General features: G+C 33.7%; 2 pseudogenes; both read left to right on the plus strand.

Moving 5' to 3' along the window:
* Positions 1-4,250: 4,250 nt before the first annotated feature.
* On the plus strand, positions 4,251-5,910 carry LOC125855593 (uncharacterized; annotated as a pseudogene).
* Positions 5,911-7,285: 1,375 nt separating this feature from the next.
* LOC125855655 (uncharacterized) lies at positions 7,286-7,994 on the plus strand (annotated as a pseudogene).
* The last annotated feature ends 688 nt before the right edge of the window (positions 7,995-8,682 follow it).

Raw genomic sequence — 8,682 nt, forward strand, 5'->3', positions numbered from 1 at the left:
AATGATATCTTCTTCATCAGGGTTAAGAAATGTTATTTTGGGATACCAACAAAAAATCACCAATGAGTAGCCCAAATATGAAAGGAATCATATCATACTAAAAGTGGAAAGCTCCAAATTTCAAAGTTGAATTACCATTTTACTCCTATACTAAATCAAAATCTAATTAAATAGTAAATTTAATTTAATAGTTATATTTTATTTATGTAAATGTAGAATTAAAAGTCCAACACTTCAATTTCTTAGTTATATCATTGTAAATTACCTCAGTTGTTATTAATTAATGCAAATTTTATTCACCTATAAAAAAAAAAACCTTTTCTTTCTTACTGCAAAAAGTCTGAAGAAATTGAAGAGTTGCAATGAACTCAATACATATTATAGGTCAAATTCATTTAGATAGTGAAAAGTCTATATGGTCATACTCCAATATGAGCACATAAAAACGTAAGAAATATTCCATAAATTCTATGAATTATTTGATAATGTTAGTCTTTTCCACTATTTTTAGTTAGCTCCTAGAAGCCTATTTTTTTTCTTAAATTTTTGTATTTTCTCTTATTTTGTTTTAAATAAACTAGTTAAATATGTCCTTATGGCTTTTGGATATCTAACCATTCACTATACTCTTAAAACTACCAAACTAAATTTTATAATATATATATATATATATATACCCCAAAACATCTCAAAGGTAAGCACGAATATGCCTACTCCTGCATCGAAAGATGAAGGAAAATTCTTTCAGATGTCTTAAATGTTCTTACATATTTATTTAATACCTAAAACTGTTATAAACCTGAGAAAACTAAATAGAAAAAGAAAACAAATAGATAATTACTCCTTGAAGACAAGAAATTAAATTAAAGTAGATACATGTATCTTTCAAAGTTATTGTTCGGAATTATCTTTTTTATATTTATTTTAATATTATTTGAACTTTCAAATTTCTATGTGACTTTTCATATACAACAATTTTTGTCCTATAAATTTAACTCTCCTAGAAAAAGATTCTTATGTGCTACTCCTACAATTCTAATGTGTAGGAGCTCTAAATTGGTGAAATAATGTCGTAATTTGTGGAAAAAGTTGTGAGATCTCCCTTATGCAGTCATGATGATAGATAAGAATTCAATTACTGAAACATTGTCTTTATCTCTATTTATATAGTTGAATTGTTGCTTTGTTTATAACTTGCTTTTAGTTTAGGATTTTTTGTGTGTCCAAAAACAGATTGATTGTTACATTAAATTTTGTTTATATTTTCATTATCAAGACAGGACCGAAAAAGAATAATTAATTGTCTTGCTTATGTGTTTTTATTTTGTTCTTTGTATTTGTAATATCACTCTTAAGAATGGATTTAATAGAATTGTTACTATTTCATTTTATTATTTAAAGATGAAACATATAGAATTAGATTAATGGTAGGTTCAATTAACATCATATAGACCAATAGCCTATTGCACAACCATCTATAAGCTGATTTTAAAGATACTAACTGAAAAATTGAAAAGGTTAGTCGACTTCATTATTAGTTCATCACAATCTGCATTTATTGAATGAAGGAATATTTTAGATAATGTGATTATTGCCCATGATTTAGTGAAAGGATACTCAAAAAAGGGATTTATCCTAGATGCACAATGAAAGTTGACATTAGAAAAGCTTATGATTCTGTGGAATGGCCCTTCTTAAAGATGGTGCTACTAGAATATGGCTTGCATACTCAAATGGTGAATCTTATCATGGAATGTGTGACAACTGTGCAATATAGCATATTGATCAATGGGGTCTAACAACTATGTTCAAGGCAAAGAAAGGATTGGTCGAGACAGGGTGACCCCATGTCACCTTACCTGTTTGTGCTGGTCATGGAATATCTGCATAGAACACTCCAACAATTTAGGCATGAGCCTCAATTTAATTACCATCCTAGATGTGAGAAGCTTGGTTTATTTCATATATGTTTTGCAGATGACTTACTCATGTGTTGTAGATCAGTTATGGAGTCGATACAAATGCTAATCCAGAAATTTCAACACTTCTCTGAAGTATCAGGATTGAATGCAAACCTGGATAAGAGCTCTATATATATTGCAGGTGTGTCTGATCAGACTAAGAGCCAGATCTTATGTAAATTGCAGATGCAGCAAGGTGAACTACCTTTTAAATATCTGGGAGTACCACTATCAACCAGGAAGTCCACCAATGCCTACCCCTAGTTGAGAGAATGATAGCTAGGGTGAAATGTTGGACATCAAAGTTCCTATCATATAGTGGCAAACTTCAACTCATCAATAGTGTTATATTTGAGATGCAAATTTATTGGGCACAAATCTTTTTATTATCAAAGAAGATTATCACAATGGTGACAACTGTATGCAGAATATTTCTATGGACTGGTACTAATAATTGTTCAAGGAAAGTATTGGTAGCTTGGGATAAGGTTTGTATGCCCAAGGCAGCAGGAGGATTAAGTGTGATTGATGAACATTTGTGGAATAAGGCAGCCCTATCCAAACTATTATGGGAACTGTCCAGAAAAAGGACAAGTTGTGGGTGTGGATCCATACTTTCTACATCAAATGAAAAGACCTATATACAATGACCACCCCAAAGCATACATGTTGGATTATAAGGAAGATTTTTGATGCAAGGACCAACTAGAGGAAGGAAGAAGCCTGAAGCCAACATCAAGAAAAACTATGTACACTTAGACCTCAATATCCTCAAGTTGAGTGGAAACACTTGGTTCAGGTCAAGGGTATGATGCCAAGACACCAGTTCATTATGTGGATGACATTATAGAGGAAACTTTCTACTGTTGACAGAGTCTTTAAATGGGGTATACAAGCGGATGCAAACTGTGTTTTATGCAATATCGGTCATATAGAGAACTTTGATCACCTATTCTATGCTTGACTTTACTCTTCATATGTATGGAAAACAACGCTGAACTGGTTAGGTTATCACATACAAGTAGGCAACTGGGAATATGAAGTCAAATGGATGATCAACAGGGTCAAGAATAGTAGACCAAGAGCTGAAATCTTGGGATTCTGTTTTGCAGCAATTATATACAACATTTGGATGGAAAGAAACAATCGGAGGTTTAATGCCAAGAAGGAAGCACAACACAGGGATTGGAGGAAATAGCCATACAGGTGCATATTGAAGGACAAAGGCACAACAACTGGAAGCCTCATTTAGATCAACTGATAGGATATCCTAATTAGATGTTTTTTTCATTTATAGTTGGTAGCTTACTTTTTGAGTTAGCTTAATTATAAAACAAGTGTCTATGAGAGCTAGCTCTAAGTCCAAAAAGAGTTAGTTGGTTTGTATGGAGAATTTCGATTGAATGGAAAATGTTACCGGTTGACAAAAAAAAACATCATTTTTGGGTTTCACTGAGGTGACTGCATTCTGGTAACGGTCTTGAGCTTCTCTATAAGTGCCATCATTTCCCCTCCATTGTTCAATTTTTCCACTGATTATGGTGGAAAATAACTAAGTAAAGAATTTGTCATGGGCTTTTATTCTGTCATCTTTTTAAGAATATCTTGACCTGCATCCTGTAAGTTAAAATTTGCTAACTACTAAACTAAAGTTTAAAATCTATAAAGATTTACATACAAATTCTGAATCCTCTATGTCATAATTCCTTCTTACTACTTTAAGAATCCCGCATTTGAAGCCCACTCGACCATTAATCATATATTATATTAAAGGGAGAAGGGTCTAAAATACCCTTATAGTATCAGAATTGGTACAAAAATACCCCTCGTTTACCTTTTGGCCTTAAAATACCCTTGGGGTTAACCTTTAGGGACCTATTTTGCCCTTTTGACTAACAGACTACTTAGTAAATATATTTAATTATTTCATTTATTACGTTGCATGTTGTAATTGGTTGGAAATTTAATTAATTAAAGCCTAATTTGTTTGACCCAAACCACCCTATCCACCCGGATCCACCCGACCCATCTTCAAAATACCCAACCCATCCAAATAAAACACCCATTACCCATTTCTTTAAACAAAACCCTAAACATTTCCCCCCACCTTCATCAGTTGTTGGATTTGCCGCTTTGTTCAAGTAAAAAGTGAAGAAATCGATTTGCTACTCCGATAAAGTAAGAACTAAAGACTTACTCTTAATAATTTTGATAAATATTGTGTAATGATTGTTCGATTAAATGTATTCGTAAATAGTTAGGGTTTAGTTCTATTCGAGTTTTGATTGCATTTGGTCTATTGTACTATAGTGTTGTGAAGTTTGTGTAGTGTTGACATTATACATTGTTTTCTTATGTTAGGGCCTTTTATTGCTTTTACGTGCTTTATAGATTGTTTTCTCGAGTGAGGTATGTGTGTGACTGGTATGTGTATGACTTTATTGTTCCCAATTTGTGCACTTTTTTGTTTGTTTTAGTGTTGTATTCTATGTGAAGTTGAAATAAATAATGTTAGTGGTCCCTATAACTTTACTACCTTTATCTTCAAATTAAATAATGTTAGTTTTCCTATAACTTGTTTTGTTTATGGCTGACAATTCCTTTTCACTTTTTTTGTCTGCCATGTAAAAAATTTGAAGAATGACCGAAAAAGTGGATTTAGTATTTAACTATGGGGGCAAATGGGTCCTTTCTCCTTAAGTTGTATACATTAAAAAATTGGATGAAACCTGGCATGGTTATGATGTGGATTTACTGTCATATATTGACATTTGCTCAGAGTTCATTGAGAAATATGGGTTTAGGGCTGTGAAACAACTGTTAGTAACAGGGCCAACTGGTAGATATTATTTGCTTGAGGATGATTCAAGCATTAGGACTCTACAATCTGCTCTGTCTAGTCAGTTTAGTGTCCTTCAATTATTTGCTGTAGATGAGGGTGAAGCTACTGTTGTTATTCCTAATATTTGTGACTTGAACAAGCCTTACCCTGCTGTGCCAGTAGAGGTAGCAACTGATTGTGAATCAAATGAGGAGGATGAGGATCAAAATGAACCTATTCCTAGTGATTATAATAGTGATGAATTGGAAGTCTTTAGAAAGGAAAAAAACAGAGAGATCAGTGACAAGCTAGATAGATTCTTAGAGTTGGAAAAGGGTATGTGCTTTAAAGATCTTAAAGAAGCTAAAAGAATTGTGAGTTTTTACTCTATTGTTAGAAAGGTTGCACTTAAAGTTGAAAAAAGTGACTCTACAAGATTGAGATACTTGTGTGATATTGGTTGTCCATTTGAGTGTTTGATATCTGAAGATAGGAAAAATCAGGGATTCAAAATTAAAACCTTGAACACCAAACACTCATGTGGTGAAAATGCTTTTAAGAATAGAAGAGTCACTCAAGAAGCTTTAGCATACTACTTCAAGAAAAAACTTCAGAATAATCCAAAGTACAGTGTAAATGATATGAGACAAGATTTAGATGATAATTTTAATTTGAACGTTAGTTATTCCAAGATGAAGAGGGTTAAAAGGCTTGTGTTAGAGAAATTGGAGGGTAGCTACATTGATGAATTCAATAAGTTGGAGGGCTATGCTCAAGAATTGAGGGACAGCAACCCTGGTACTGATGTTATCATAAATATATCTAGAGATGCTTTGGAACAAGGTAAAAGAAAATTCTTAAGAATGTATGTGTGCATTCAAGCTTTAAAAAATGGCTGGAAAGGAGGTTTGAGGCCTTTTATAGGGCTAGATGGGACTTTTTTAAAAGGAAAATGCAAGGGAATCTTGTTGGTTGCAATGGGACAAGATTCAGTGAAACACTTCTATCCACTTGCTTGGGCAGTGGTGGACAGAGAGACATCTAGAACATGGAAATGGTTTATTGAGTTGCTGAGAAATTCTCTAGACCTGGCAAATGGTGAAGGAGTAACATTCATGTCTGATATGCATAAGGTAGTTGTTTCTGATTTTAATAAGTTTCTGATTTTCAGTTAAATTCTTATACAAATAATACTTTAACTTGTTATGATTTTTATTGTTACAGGGGCTACTGGATGCTGGATGCTGTTAGTCAGGTGTTTCCTAAAGCACATCATAGATGGTGTGCAAGGCACATAGAAGCTAATTGGAGCAAGGCTTGGAAAGGTGTACAGATGAGAAAGTTACTGTGGTGGTCAGGCGCACCTATGAAGAAGAATTTCATGATCAATTGAAAGTCATGGGTGCTGTGTCTAAACAAGCTGCAAAGGATTTGGTATGGTACCCTGCACAAAACTGGTGCAGGGCTTATTTTGACACAGTCTGCAAAAATCACTCATGTGAGAATAATTTTACCAAGTCATTCAACAAATGGATTCTAGAAGCAAGGGCAAAACCTATAATCAAGATGTTAGAAAATATTAGAATCAAGGTGAGTTGTTACTGTTTATATTATCATCTTTTATATTATCTTAATCTAACTATTAGGTTCTCTGTAGGTTAGATTAATGTGGGATAATACTGAAAATTAGAGTTTGGGTTGTTTACAGTTTGGTGATTTTGAGTTTTCGGCTCACAAAGTTGTAATTTTTCTTATTCTTTTCAAATTCTGCTACAAAACGAATTTATCAGGAACTGAATTTTACATTTGAGATTAAGGCCTTAAAGAGCAGTGCTCAATTCTCTATAAATTTATTTTCATTGATAGATATAGTGTTTTAATAGAAATAGCAGAATATAGTTTGATGTGACTGTTATATTGATAGGATATGTTGATCTTACTGTTGTATTGTTATATAGATTATGAATAGGTTGCAAAAACTTGAAGAAGAAGGTAAAAATTGGAAAGGAGATTTTAGTCCATATGCCATGGAGTTGTATAATGATTTCAATATCATTGCACAATGTTGTCAAGTTCAATCTAATGGAGACCAAGGATATGAGGTAGTTGAGGGTGAAGATAGGCATGTGGTGAATCTTAATAGGAAGAAGTGTACATGTAGGACATGGGACTTGACTGGTATACCATGTCCTCATGCCATTAAAGCATATCTTCATGACAAACAAGAACCACTGGATCAGTTGAGTTGGTGGTATTCCAGAGAAGCTTACATGTTGGTATACATGCATAAAATACAACCTGTTAGAGGTGAGAAGTTCTGGAAAGTTGATCCTTCTCATGCTATGGAGCCACCAGAAATACATAAATTGGTAGGCAGGCCAAAACTTAAGAGAAAGAGAGAAAAGGATGAGGCAAGGAAAAGGGAAGGGGTGTGGTTAGCTTCAAGAAAAGGACTAAAAATGACATGTGGACATTGTAGTGCAACAGGTCACAACCAAAGAAGATGTCCTATGGTATGTAATTTTCTTTACTTGGTCAATATTTACACTAGTTAAATCAACATCTAACTAATTTTGTCATTTTTATAGCTTCAAAGATCAAAACAACCAACCCAAGATGTGCCAATGTCAGCACCCCAAGCCAGTCAAGAAGAATCTGATAGTGTCTTCATGCTTACTCCTGGCTTTATTGCTTCTTCCAGTCAACAGAGTATCCAACCTGCTGGTCCTTCAAATTCAAAGCAAATTGAAAAGAAACCTACTGGACCTTCAAAGTCAAAGAGAAAAATAGTTGCTGATGAATCTGAGGATGAGCAACATGTTGCACCTTCAAGTGCAGTTGCTGATGAGGATAGAGGTGAGCATGAAAGTGAAGACGAGCAGACAATTCTAAGGCCGAAGGCAATTTCTGAAGCTAGGACTAGGCTTCAAGCTAAAAAGATACAGATTCGACCAACTGGTACCAGGAGGATTGGCTTCAAAGGAGATGACAATGGTGTGAGCATTCCAACTAATCTGACATACTCACCAAGAAAATTGGCATGGAAAGGAAAAGAAACTATGACTTCAAATCAGTTGACAGCTGAAAAGGAGACCAGAATTGGCAATTTGAAGGCAAAGAAAGGAAAAAAATCTACGACTTCAGATCAGTTGACTGTTGAAAAGGAAAAAAAAATTGGCAAATTGAAGGCAAAGAGGGGTGGGAAGAAGTAGTTGCATTATGAAGTTGGTTTTTTGTTTTCCGGTGTTATGTAATGGCATGATGAAACTTAATATTTTGACTTTTTTGATATTACTCTGTCTTGAACAAGTGTCTGTAAGTTTTTGTGGGTTCAAAATATATGACAATGCCATTAGTACTTATCTATGTAGTTGTTGTTTTTTGTTTTCCAGTTACATTATGTATGTTGCTTTATCTGGGAAGATGTCTTGATGGTAGGCTTAACATATCTTGTGAGTTGTGAATCCCCAGTGATATTTCTTTTGAACTTGAGTGAGTTGATAATTTCTAGTGTTGGGAGTGTTTCTTTAATTTTAGTTGTCTACTAAGTTGTACAGATGACAAAATGGCTGAGATCATATTATATTGTTAACCTGCATTTGTGTAAAATTGAAAAGCAATCCATAATTTAGATGCTGTAAAAATTTGCAGATTGCTGTAAAAATGCTGTAAAAATGCGCAGATTGCTGTAAAAATACTGTAAAAATTTGCAGATTACTGTAAAAATTTACAGATTGCTGTAAAAATGTTGTAAAAGTTTACAGATTGCAGATTGCTGCAAAAATTTACAGATTACAGATTGCTGTAAAAATTTACAGATTACAGATTGCTGTAAAAATTTACAGATTGCTGTAAAAATGCAGATTTTGTAAATGGTAAAAATGCAGATTGCTAACATTA

Source organism: Solanum stenotomum, chromosome 2, assembly GCF_019186545.1.
Source record: "Solanum stenotomum isolate F172 chromosome 2, ASM1918654v1, whole genome shotgun sequence".
NCBI lineage: Eukaryota > Viridiplantae > Streptophyta > Magnoliopsida > Solanales > Solanaceae > Solanum > Solanum stenotomum.